Source organism: Triticum dicoccoides, chromosome 7A (genome assembly GCF_002162155.2).
Source record: "Triticum dicoccoides isolate Atlit2015 ecotype Zavitan chromosome 7A, WEW_v2.0, whole genome shotgun sequence".
Classification (NCBI taxonomy): domain Eukaryota; kingdom Viridiplantae; phylum Streptophyta; class Magnoliopsida; order Poales; family Poaceae; genus Triticum; species Triticum dicoccoides.
Genome location: NC_041392.1, coordinates 6545620 through 6556066, shown reverse-complemented (window position 1 = coordinate 6556066; position 10447 = coordinate 6545620).

Sequence of the window (10447 nt, the reverse complement as noted above, 5' to 3'; positions counted from 1 at the left end):
GGCGGGCGGCGCGGGTGCGGCGGCGGGCGGGGGCGCGGCGGCGGCAGAGGCCTCCACGGCCGGCGCGGGGCGAAGCGGCGGGAGGAGCCGGGGATGAAACTTCCCTCCCGTGCGAGGGTGCAAGAGGAGTGCGGGTTGGGGAGAGTTTTTCCTCCCAACCCTCACTTGTACAGGTTGTGAAAATGTTTAAGGGATGGACCTCTAATTTTTTTTACGGGTTTAAGGGTTCAGGGGTTCTAGTCTACGGCTTTTTTTCGACGAAAACTGTAAAAAATGCAGTTATTTTTAGGGGTTTGAGGGTTTGAGGGCTCTACTAGACTTGCTCTAAGAAGCAAGGAAGAAGACGTAGTACACTATTTATTTCTACATAGCTTCTTTTTGGCTTAATAGCCTATCCAATTGCGCCCTAAGTTCCATTTGTTCCATCCTATCTTCAGCAAACAGCCTATATTTTTCACAATGTTTATCAAGTTTCAGGAGAATATCCTTCTTCAAGTCTTTATACCAAGCATTCATATTTATGTTCCACTCTTTCAGTTTAGGTCTAAAAACCTAACTTTTTTTGTCATCTCTCAATGTTTGTCCCTGTAACCCTAGGATCATTCCATACATCAGTAACCAATTTATCTAGACCATCTCTCGGAAGAGCTCTTTTATGGTACCCTGCGGCAAATACAGGTCGCCCATTTCTGTTTTCTGATGGTGGCGATCAATCTGTACTGCTCCAATTCGCCAATGCGATCGCCAGCTGTATAGCTTGCACTCCATCGCTTCTGTCCTCCAGTATACAAGTCGACCTGGTCCAAGCCCCTGCCCTTCCATTTTGTTCCCGACCGAGCCCACGAGTTCCAGCCGCCGCCAGCGTGCGCGCCATCTATGGTGGATCAGGAGGCTGTTGAGCTTGGCCATCTTTCTCGCCATCAACACCCTGCTTCTCTCCCCCGTCTCTCCCCTACTGACCCATGGTATTTCCTCATCTTCGCACCCACAGAGGTCCCTGTCGTGTAGGCGAGACCATGGCAGCTGGCTGTCCCAGCCTACCCTCTAGGATCGCGCTGACCATGGATGGCGGTGACGTGACGGGAGGCTGCGGTGCTGCTTGGAGACGGGAGTACTGTTCATTGTGGGGCTGTGGAGTGTGCGCTCCGGCTGTTGCAGCGGACCGTGGACAGATGTGTGCGTGCGGGAGGAGCACTAGGTAGGGACTCGTCCATGGCGGACAGGGCGCAGGCTTGAGCGAGACGATGCTACGGTGGACGAAAACGACGGGAAAGGAGGAGCGGAGAAGCGGTAGCTCACCAAGCGTATTGTCTTCCAGTGGTGTAGCTTTAGGGGGTAAAAGGGGAGATATTTACGGTGCATCATACTACCTCTGAAAGCGATGAAAGCGAGTAGTATTGAATCATCTCAGCCGGTGATTAGCGGGGTAGTTTTGTCATTATTTTCATTTCCTAATTTGTCAAATCCCTCGCGGTGACGATCCTTGTGAGGCCTCGTCGTTGCCATCGCCCATGATCAACAGCGCATGCCCAATATCGATCAGAGCTAGCCTGACTGCCTGAGTGCCCTTCAAGTGGGAGCTCCAAGCCCCCGACCTGGCATCAAATCTACCAGCAGGCCACAGAACCGGCGGTACGACGTCTTGATCAGTCGCGGCATCGTCGCTGCAGCTTCCTATGAGGCCACCGCTGCCGGCTTGATCGCCGGAATCACTAATGCATGTATCCACAAATGATCAATCAATCTATTGTACATGGTGATTTTCTCGGCCAAAAATACCAGCCGGCAAGGATCCATCGCTGTGTACAATTGTCTCTGTTGCATTGAATGTCGGCCGGAAAGTATTCAGCCGGACCGGTCCAAGCAGGACAAGAAAACACACAGATTCCTCAATGGATGTAGAATTTGGATATTTATTTTAAAAGTCTTCCAATTTTACCCCTTGAACAAAATATACTACTGAATTGCTTTGGTAGTATTGGTGAATCTAGTCCATTAACTGACTGAAAATGAACGGCTTATATTATTTTGATGCACCGTAAAAGGTCTCTAAAAGGGGGCCATTACCCCCTTACTCTAGGAAACTCTTAAGTGTACCCCTACTCCGTGTGTGGTCGCAGCATTCCTTTTTAATTTTTTTGCATTTCCCACAATCGTCTCCATCGTCTTCGCCAAAAATACAATCACTCCATCGTCCAGCTCGCCCACCCGTCGGCGTCAACCTCGAGGCCCGCCCAGAGCTTATACGATATTCATACCCGAGCTAGACATTTCAGTCTTCTTCTTGTTTTGCATTTTTTACTTCTTATTGTTTTACTACAATATTTTGCCTAGGATCCATTCTAGTGTGCTTGGCTTCTACCTTCGTCCTTATAAACATTGTGACGAATTAATAAAAAGCTTGGCGAGATTGTTTAAAAAGCAGATCAAATAACCCGCATGTTCCAAAATCGGTTATTAAAACACCTCAAGTGGAGTCGGAGAAGACGAGTATGTGTTACCAAAGTTCCTTCCCTTTAGAGGGAAATAAGTCTCCGTTGGAACAGTGTGGAGGCACAATACTCCCCAAAAAACCATTAGGACCACCGAACCTTTACAACAAGGTTGGTACAATCTCAACAACTTAATTGGAGGGTCCCAACACCACCAAGAAGCTTCACCACAATGGATTGTGACTCCGAGGTGACCTCTTACGTCTAGGGTGCCCAAACATCCGAGAGTAACAAGATCCGCAAGGGATTAATGGGGGAGAATCAAATTTCTCTCAGTGAAAGTGTAGATCGAGGCCCTCTCAAGCAAACCCTAGAAAATCAACAAGATTGAATGGCTAGGGAGAGAGATCAGGCGAAAATGAGTTTAGGCGCAACAATGGAGCTTGGAAGAAAAGAGGCAAGTCAACTTGCGGAAGAAGACTCCCTTTATATAGATGGATGAAAAACCAACTGTTTCTGCCTACAAATTGTGCACAAGCGGTACTACCGCTCTACATAATAGTATTAGTCTCAACGTGCAATTGATTGAGTCACAGACGCAGGGCGGTACTACCGCTCCCACCAGCGGTACTTCCGCTTAGTGTTGCACAAGGAGGTAGAACTGCCGCGCGGGGAGGTACTACCCGCTGGTTACTACCGCTCTACTTCCGCTGGAGTGAAGAGAGGCAACAGAAGAAAAGAAACACAAGCGATAGTATGAGCGGCTGAAGACGCCGGTAGTACTGCACTACCGCACTGAAAAGTTGACAGCGACACTGATCAGGTGGTTGGATGCCGTTAATCACGAGAAGGAGCATGTATTGAAATTCCAGAGGGAGATAGGCCTCCTGCCGAGGAGCCGTCAGGTCCGGCCGTCGAACTCCTCCACGTACCCACATGGATCGCCGGGGTTGCTAGTGATGTCCATGATGAGGGAGGAATGCCGATCCATGTTTCGGGTCAACAGCCACTAGGGAGAGCTAGCCATTTTGTCCCGCTCTTGAAATTTTACATGTCCCGCTAACAAGAGCTATGCCTCCTTTTTTTAGGGTAAGAGCTACGCCTCCTGTGTGCGTACTTGAACAAGGCCTTGAGTAACGTACGGGCCAACATTTCGGCCTGCCTATCCAGGCCATGGTTGAACGTAGGCTTCCGGCTTTTTAAGAGAGGACAAGCCCACGCACAGACGCCGCGTTGGAAACTTTTTTTTAAAATGAAGACGCTCAATGCGTCCGGCTTTAAATTAATAAAGCCAACAGTAGGCAGCGATCACAATATTCAAGTCTTACAACATGTCAAGGCCCACAAAAGCTCTAGCAAAAGGGGGGCAGAAGTTCAGGATTACATGCCGTAGGTGGCAAGACCAGAGCACGCAGGCTCGCGATAAAGAAGCCAAAAGGATCACCCGAGCCCTACGGGGCGGCGTTGGAGCTCTCGCCAAAGTGTAGGCCTATCGAAGACGGGCGAGAGCGATGTGCAGCAGCTCAACGTCTTGGCGCCTTGCCAGCGGCGCCCACTGCTGCAAAAAGATAGCACATTTGAAGATAACATCAGCCGGATGTGAGCGGAACACGCCCTCAATCGTAAGTTTGTTTCTAATGCGCCATAATGCCCAAAGTAAAGCCCCCACACAGCTCCACACAACACGGCCAGCAGAACCAGGCACTGACGACAGGAGAGCACTTAGCTCAGCACCTGACCTAGGATCCCAATCCCGGCCAGCGGCCTCTCGGACCGCACTCCACGCAAACCGAGCCAAATGGCAATGAAAAAACACATGGTTAGCAGTTTCCGGCTCCCCACACACCGCAGACTACCCGTTCGTCGGTCCATTGCGCTTGGCAATATTAACCGAGGTTGGGAGTTTGTCAAGGCACAATTGCCAAAGAAAAATCTTGATTTTTAGAGGGAGCCCAGCCTTCCATAGCCCGGTCGCCACTTGCTGTTGTGGGCCTCTAGCAAGTGCTCGGTACAGGGAGTTAACCGAGAACTTGCCGGAGGCGGTAAGGCACCAAGATATCACGTCTGGGCCTTGGGACAATGCAGCCCCTTCCAGCACAGATAGCAGGTTTCCCAAACTTGCCGTCTCCGGGCCAGTGAGTTCCCTCCTAAACTGTAGAACAGGGGAGGGGGGGGGGGACTCGGCCAAAACTTGCGCCACAAAAGAGTGCGGATCGAGCGCAATATTATACATCAATCTGAAACGGGACCAGAGAGGTTGATCGCCAATCCAGTGGTCCGTCCAGAAGCGCGTTGAGCGGCCGTCCTTGACCAGGAACTTCGCCCCCATGGCGAAGACTGGTTTTAGCTCCTGGATGGAGTTCCAAAAGGGAGACCCCCGTCCAGTAGCAGCAAAGAAATTGCCCGTCGGGAAGTACTTAGCTCGGAGAAGGTCAACCCAAAGACCAGATTCACCCTGAGACAACTTCCAAATCCACTTGCACATTAGTGCAATGTTCATCAATCTGGAGTTCAACACCCCTAACCCCCCTGGGACTTAGGACGGCACACCGCCGCCCATTTGACTAGGTGGGATTTCCTTTTGATGTTGGCGCCTTCCCAGAAGAAACAAGACCTAGGTGTGTCCAGCTTGGCATGCACACCCTCGGCAAGCAGAAACATCCCCATGGTGAAAATAGGGATCAAGGAGAGACTCGAATTAGTTAGAATAAGCCGTGCACCCGACGACATAAATCTCCCTCGCCAAGGGCCGACCCGGCCAGCCACCGTATTGCATAACGGGGCCCAATCCTGGATGGTAGGAAGCCCCAAGTATTGAAGTGGCAGAGATCCCAACTTACAGTTAAGCAGATCCGCCACCTCCTGACTATCGTCGGGCCCCATCCCCATGGCAACCACTTCAAACTTGTGAAAATTGATTTTTAGCCCCGACATTAGTTCGAAACACAACAGTATAGCCTTGACCGTAGCAATGCTATGTCTGTCAGGTTCGAACAGCAGCAGCGTATCGTCTGCGTACTGCAGGTGGGATACTCCTCCCGGGACCAACTGGGAGGCAACCCGTCTAAGGTGGCCAGCCACACGTGCCATGTCTAACATGGCAGCCAAGGCGTCGGCGACGAAGTTGAAGAGGAGCGGAGAGGCTGGGTCGCCCTGACGCAGCCCTCGTTTGTTACGGAAGTATTGGCCTACTTCCCCGTTAACCGCAATAGCCGTCTGGCCCCCGAGACCAGTTGTAGCATGCGGTGCACCCAGACGGGCGAGAAGCCTCTACCCAAGAGGACCTGTCTAAGGAAGTCCCAATTGACACGGTCATACGCTTTTTCAAAATCAAGTTTAAGAAGGATCGTGGGCTCATGAGAACGTTTGAGCGAGTGGATAATCTCGAGCAAAGCGAGTGGCCCCTCCAAAATGTGGCGCCCACGGATGAACGCGCACTGATTCCTACTAAGAATACGATGAGCTACCGGGGATAGACGCGTCGAGCAAGCTTTGGAGCAGATTTTAAAAGGGACGTTGATCAACGCAATGGGTCTAAACTGCCTAATGTTATCAGCCCCCTGCACGTTGGGGATGAGGGAGAGAATCCTGAAGTTTAAACGAGAGATGTCAACTTCGCCACGCATGAAACCGTTGCAAATCCCGAAAATCTGGTCCTGAAGGAGAGTCCAGAAGCGTTTGAACATGGCCACCGCCCAGCCATCCGGGCCGGGAGCCGTGTCAGACTTCATGCTATGGATGGCGTCGTCAATTTCCTGGGTGGTGAAGGCGAGGCCAAGCACGTCGTTTTCGTCCTCGGACACCCTGCCATCCGGACCCCACATGTTCGCGCGAAGGCGAGCCCCTTGAGGTTCGCAAGAGCCCATGAGTTCAATGTAGAATTGATAGACGTGTTGCACTATGTCAACCGGACGCACCAACAGCCCTGGTCGGATTGCAGTCGGAGGATGGCACATTTGCGACGGTGGCCGTTCGCATAGGCGTGGAAGTATTTCGTGTTCGCTCGCCTTTCAAGGTCCATTTAAGCCCCCCGCGCCGCCGCCAGTACTCCTCCTCGGCACGGAGGAGCGACGCCACTTGTCCCTCCAGGTCATACCGGTGGGCCCACTCGGCCTGAGCGTCCAGAACCGCAAGCTCCTGGACAAGACGAGCCCGACGGAGTTTATCTTCGCATCCCTGGTTGGCCCCCAGCCCTTAAGAGATGCACGTAGGCCTGCCCCGGACGCGACCCACCGCTCCATGGGGCCCCGTTGGGGGCCGAGCCTGTTCACACAGGCCTCCCACTTTTGCCTGAATACCTGATCAAAATCAGGGATTTCGAACCAAGCAGTTTCAAAGAAGAAACGTGGGCTACGCTTGATCCTGTCCTCCCCGGTGGACAAGACCAGAGGCACGTGGTCAGACTCGATCCTAGTTTCGGTTACCAACGAGCACATAGGGAACCACAGCTCCCAGTCGGCCGTAACAAACACCCTATCTAGAAAAGACCGCACCGGCGATAGTTGTTTGTTGGTCTAGGTGAACCGCACTCCAGACCTGGCCACTTCCCTAAGTGCCATGGCTGCGATCGCATTGTTGAACATGGCGACTCGATTCCAGTTAATGTTAGCATTGTTCTTGTCCGCACTCGAGCGGATTAAGTTGAAGTCGCCCCCCACCACCACCGACAGATGCTGGGCGTCTGCAGAGCCCACCCTGGCCTGGAGCTCATTCAGAAAATCTAGCGAGCCCGAGTGGTCAGTTGGGTCGTACACCACCAGCATCACCCATTCCCGCATAGACGCCCTATGTCTAACATGGGCAGAAATAAAAAAGGTGCCTTTCTCCCAAGACAGAACCTCAAAGCAATGGTTGCTTACGCCCATGAGCAGGCCACCTGAGTGGCCGCGGGCCGGGAACCAATGCCACACGAAGCGCTCCAGAGGATCAATTGCCAGCAACTCGTGATGCCGAAACTCAGCCTTAATGGTTTCCTGGATGCCTGCCGCGACAATGCCCTCATTATGCAACTACTCTTTAAGCTGGGTCAGTCTCCCAGCGTGGTCGAAGCCACGTATGTTCAAAAAAGGAAACACATCAAATAATGCGGTTGCGGAGGCAGATCCCGCGCGAGGTCACCGCTTTTGCCACACGCCTCGTCCTTTGGGGCAGACGAGGGGGAGAGACGGTATCCTCCCCTGCAAATACCGCGCTCTGGTCGGGCAGCGCAGCCACGGACAAGGGTGCCCCTGCTCCCTCTGCCGTTGCGGCCGCGCGCAGCAGCAGCACTAGCAAGTGCTGCCTGCGCTAGTTCCTTCGCACGAACTAAAGATAAAAGCGACCGGGCGTTTCCCTCACACGCCAAGTCCACCCCACAATCCCCCAAAATAGCCCCCAGATGCGTATCGGATAAAGATTCTAGAATCGTAAAATGAGCGGAGGGGGGATTACCGTCAATCTCCATGTTCTTCTCGGCCTGCAGAAGTTGCGCGCGTTGGAGCGAAGGCATGTTGCCCTTGGCTCCCTTGGGACGACCATTGGTGCGCGTCGGGGTAGGGTCCGTGGCCACCACCTTGGAGCGACGTGCCTTGATCATCGAGAGCGCCACCGCCTCCTCCCGCAGGGCAGCGGCCAGTCCGAATGAGGCAGCCGCAGGACCGCCACCAGCCGGGGCTAGGGGAGAAGCCAAAGCCATGACCGCCTGTTTAGGCGTAGGTGGTGCGCCCAAATTCTCCATCGGAGGGATCGACGCCACCTTGCGGCCTGCGGTCTTCTTCACCTGCCGCACTGAGCCGCTCTTGCTCGCACCTCCGGTGGAGGGGGACATCCACATGGCGGAGCCGCCCCCCTGGTCTCCGCCCCCGAGCCCCGGGGAGCGCACGCCTGGCAGGAGAGAGGAGCGACGCCCAGAGTCGCACGAGGCCATCACTCCCCGTTCCGCCTCGGAGTCGAGGGCCAGATTGGACCCGTCCTGGTTCACCTCCAGGAGCGCGCCGGTCGCGCCGGGCGGCGCAGAAGCAGCCGCCCCCGAACCCTTGGGAGTACCCGCCGTCTTGTCCAGAGACTTGTCGTGGATCCCTAGTTTGTCCCATGCCGCAGTGTCGATGGAGTCATCGCCCATGCTCTCGTTGTTGTCGCGATCCGCATCTTTGTCCTTGTCGCCGGGGCCTTTGCCATTGGAAGGTGGGGGCGGAGGATGCCGCGCCGCGCCCCGCGCCGCCAGCTCTGGCTCCAGCTTGACGTCGTACCCCTCGCCGTTGAACCATAGTTCGACGCGGCCGCAGAGCTTGTCAGGGGCACGGCAGGCGAACCGCATCCGCACCGGACCCACCCGTATCAGGGACAGCTCATCGACCGCAAAGGGGCGACCGATCATGGTGGTGGCCGCCATGAGCCGATCGACCCGCCGTTGTTTGGGGAACGCCCCACAACTTCACCCACACCTCGGGCATGGTCATGGCCTTGGGCTCCTCCTCGCGCGCCTCCCAGATCTCTGCCATGATATTGTTGAGGGAGAGGAACAGCGTTCCGCTGCGCCTCGCCATCCTTAGCATCGCCTTGTTGGGAAACACCATCGAGAAACGGTCCACGCCGACCGGAAGCACCTGCCAATCCCATTCGCCCTCGAAGAGGTGCGGCAGCTCCGCCTCCAGAATCGCAGAGGAGAACAGGCCCGGAGCGGCAGAGATGAAGGCCGCGTCCGAGCCCAGCCCCTCGACCTCAGCAGCGACCTTCGGGCCCTCCACGAACGGCAGGCAGAAGAACCCCTGGCCCGGGATCGCGTTCCCCATAATCTGCAGCTGCAGCGGCCTGCCACGGGTCGGGTAGTAGGCCGAGGCGTGGCCTTCTTGACAGAGGATGCAGAGGGGCTTGAACGAGCACTCATTCTGGAAATGGCCGACCCGCCCGCACTTGAAGCACTCCGGCCCATCCACCGCCTCCACCTCCATCGGGATCGGCTCCGCCGCCGTGCCGTTGGACGAAGACGGCGCCCCCGTCTGCGCAGGCGCAGCCCGACGCAGATCCGCCACGGGCCCCAGTCGCTGCTTCTGCTTCTTGGCGTAGGGGTCGCCGACCCATTCGCCACTGAGAGGGTGCTGCATCTCCTTATGCTTCAGCTCCTTCTTCTTGTCGAGGCCGCGCCGCCGGTGCTCCTCCTTTTTTCGATGCTTGCGCTCCTGCTCCTTGATCCACCATGGGGGCGGCGCCCCCAGCCACCTGCCTCCGCCTCCTGGATTGTGAGCTGCATCTTGGCCTTGGCGCGCAGGTCGCGCTCGCGCTGCCGCTCGGCTTCTGGATCCAGGGGAGGCGACATCGGTGGCTTCTCCCAGCGCCGCTCCCCGCGCGAGCCCATCCGCACCACCTCGGCGAAAGAGCGGCGAAGAGGAGGGGGAGGGGAAATACGACGCAGCCATCGGGCTTGCTTTCCGAAGCGGCGGATTTGAGCAGTGGTGGCTGGAAACCCTAAGGAGGGATCTAGCGCGCCCCGGCGCACCCACATCCATTTATAGGGGAGGCGGGGAGGCAACCCTAGCAACGTGTCGACCGACGGGGCCTCAGGCCGCAAAGGCGCCCCCTGGGCCCCCTGGGCCGCCTCCAACGCTCTGCCAGCCCGCAGCACCAGGTCCGACCCCACCCCTGTGGAACCAGGCCCCGAGGGGAGCACATCGGGCCCCCCAACTAGACCGGGTGGCCCAACTGACGCCAGCGGCCCACCAATGGACCGCGGCCCAGCCACGGAAACCCTAACGGTTTCCCCTCCGAGCGGAGACGACGCCGCTCCGCCGCCGTCGCCCTGCACGACCAACGCCGACCGCCGAGGCTCCGCGTCCAGCCGAGCCAGCTCCTGCGCCGCAGCCTCCCTCGCCGCCGCCAGAAGCGCAAGGGCACCCGCTCCCTGGCGACCCCGTGGCACCCCGCCACGCGACGCCGCGTGGCGACCCGCGCCGCGGCCACCGGGCGCAAAACGCCGGCGGCGACCCGCCCTGCCGGAAGCTCCCTGCTCCTCAGCGTGTGTGACAAAGTCCGCCAGCAAA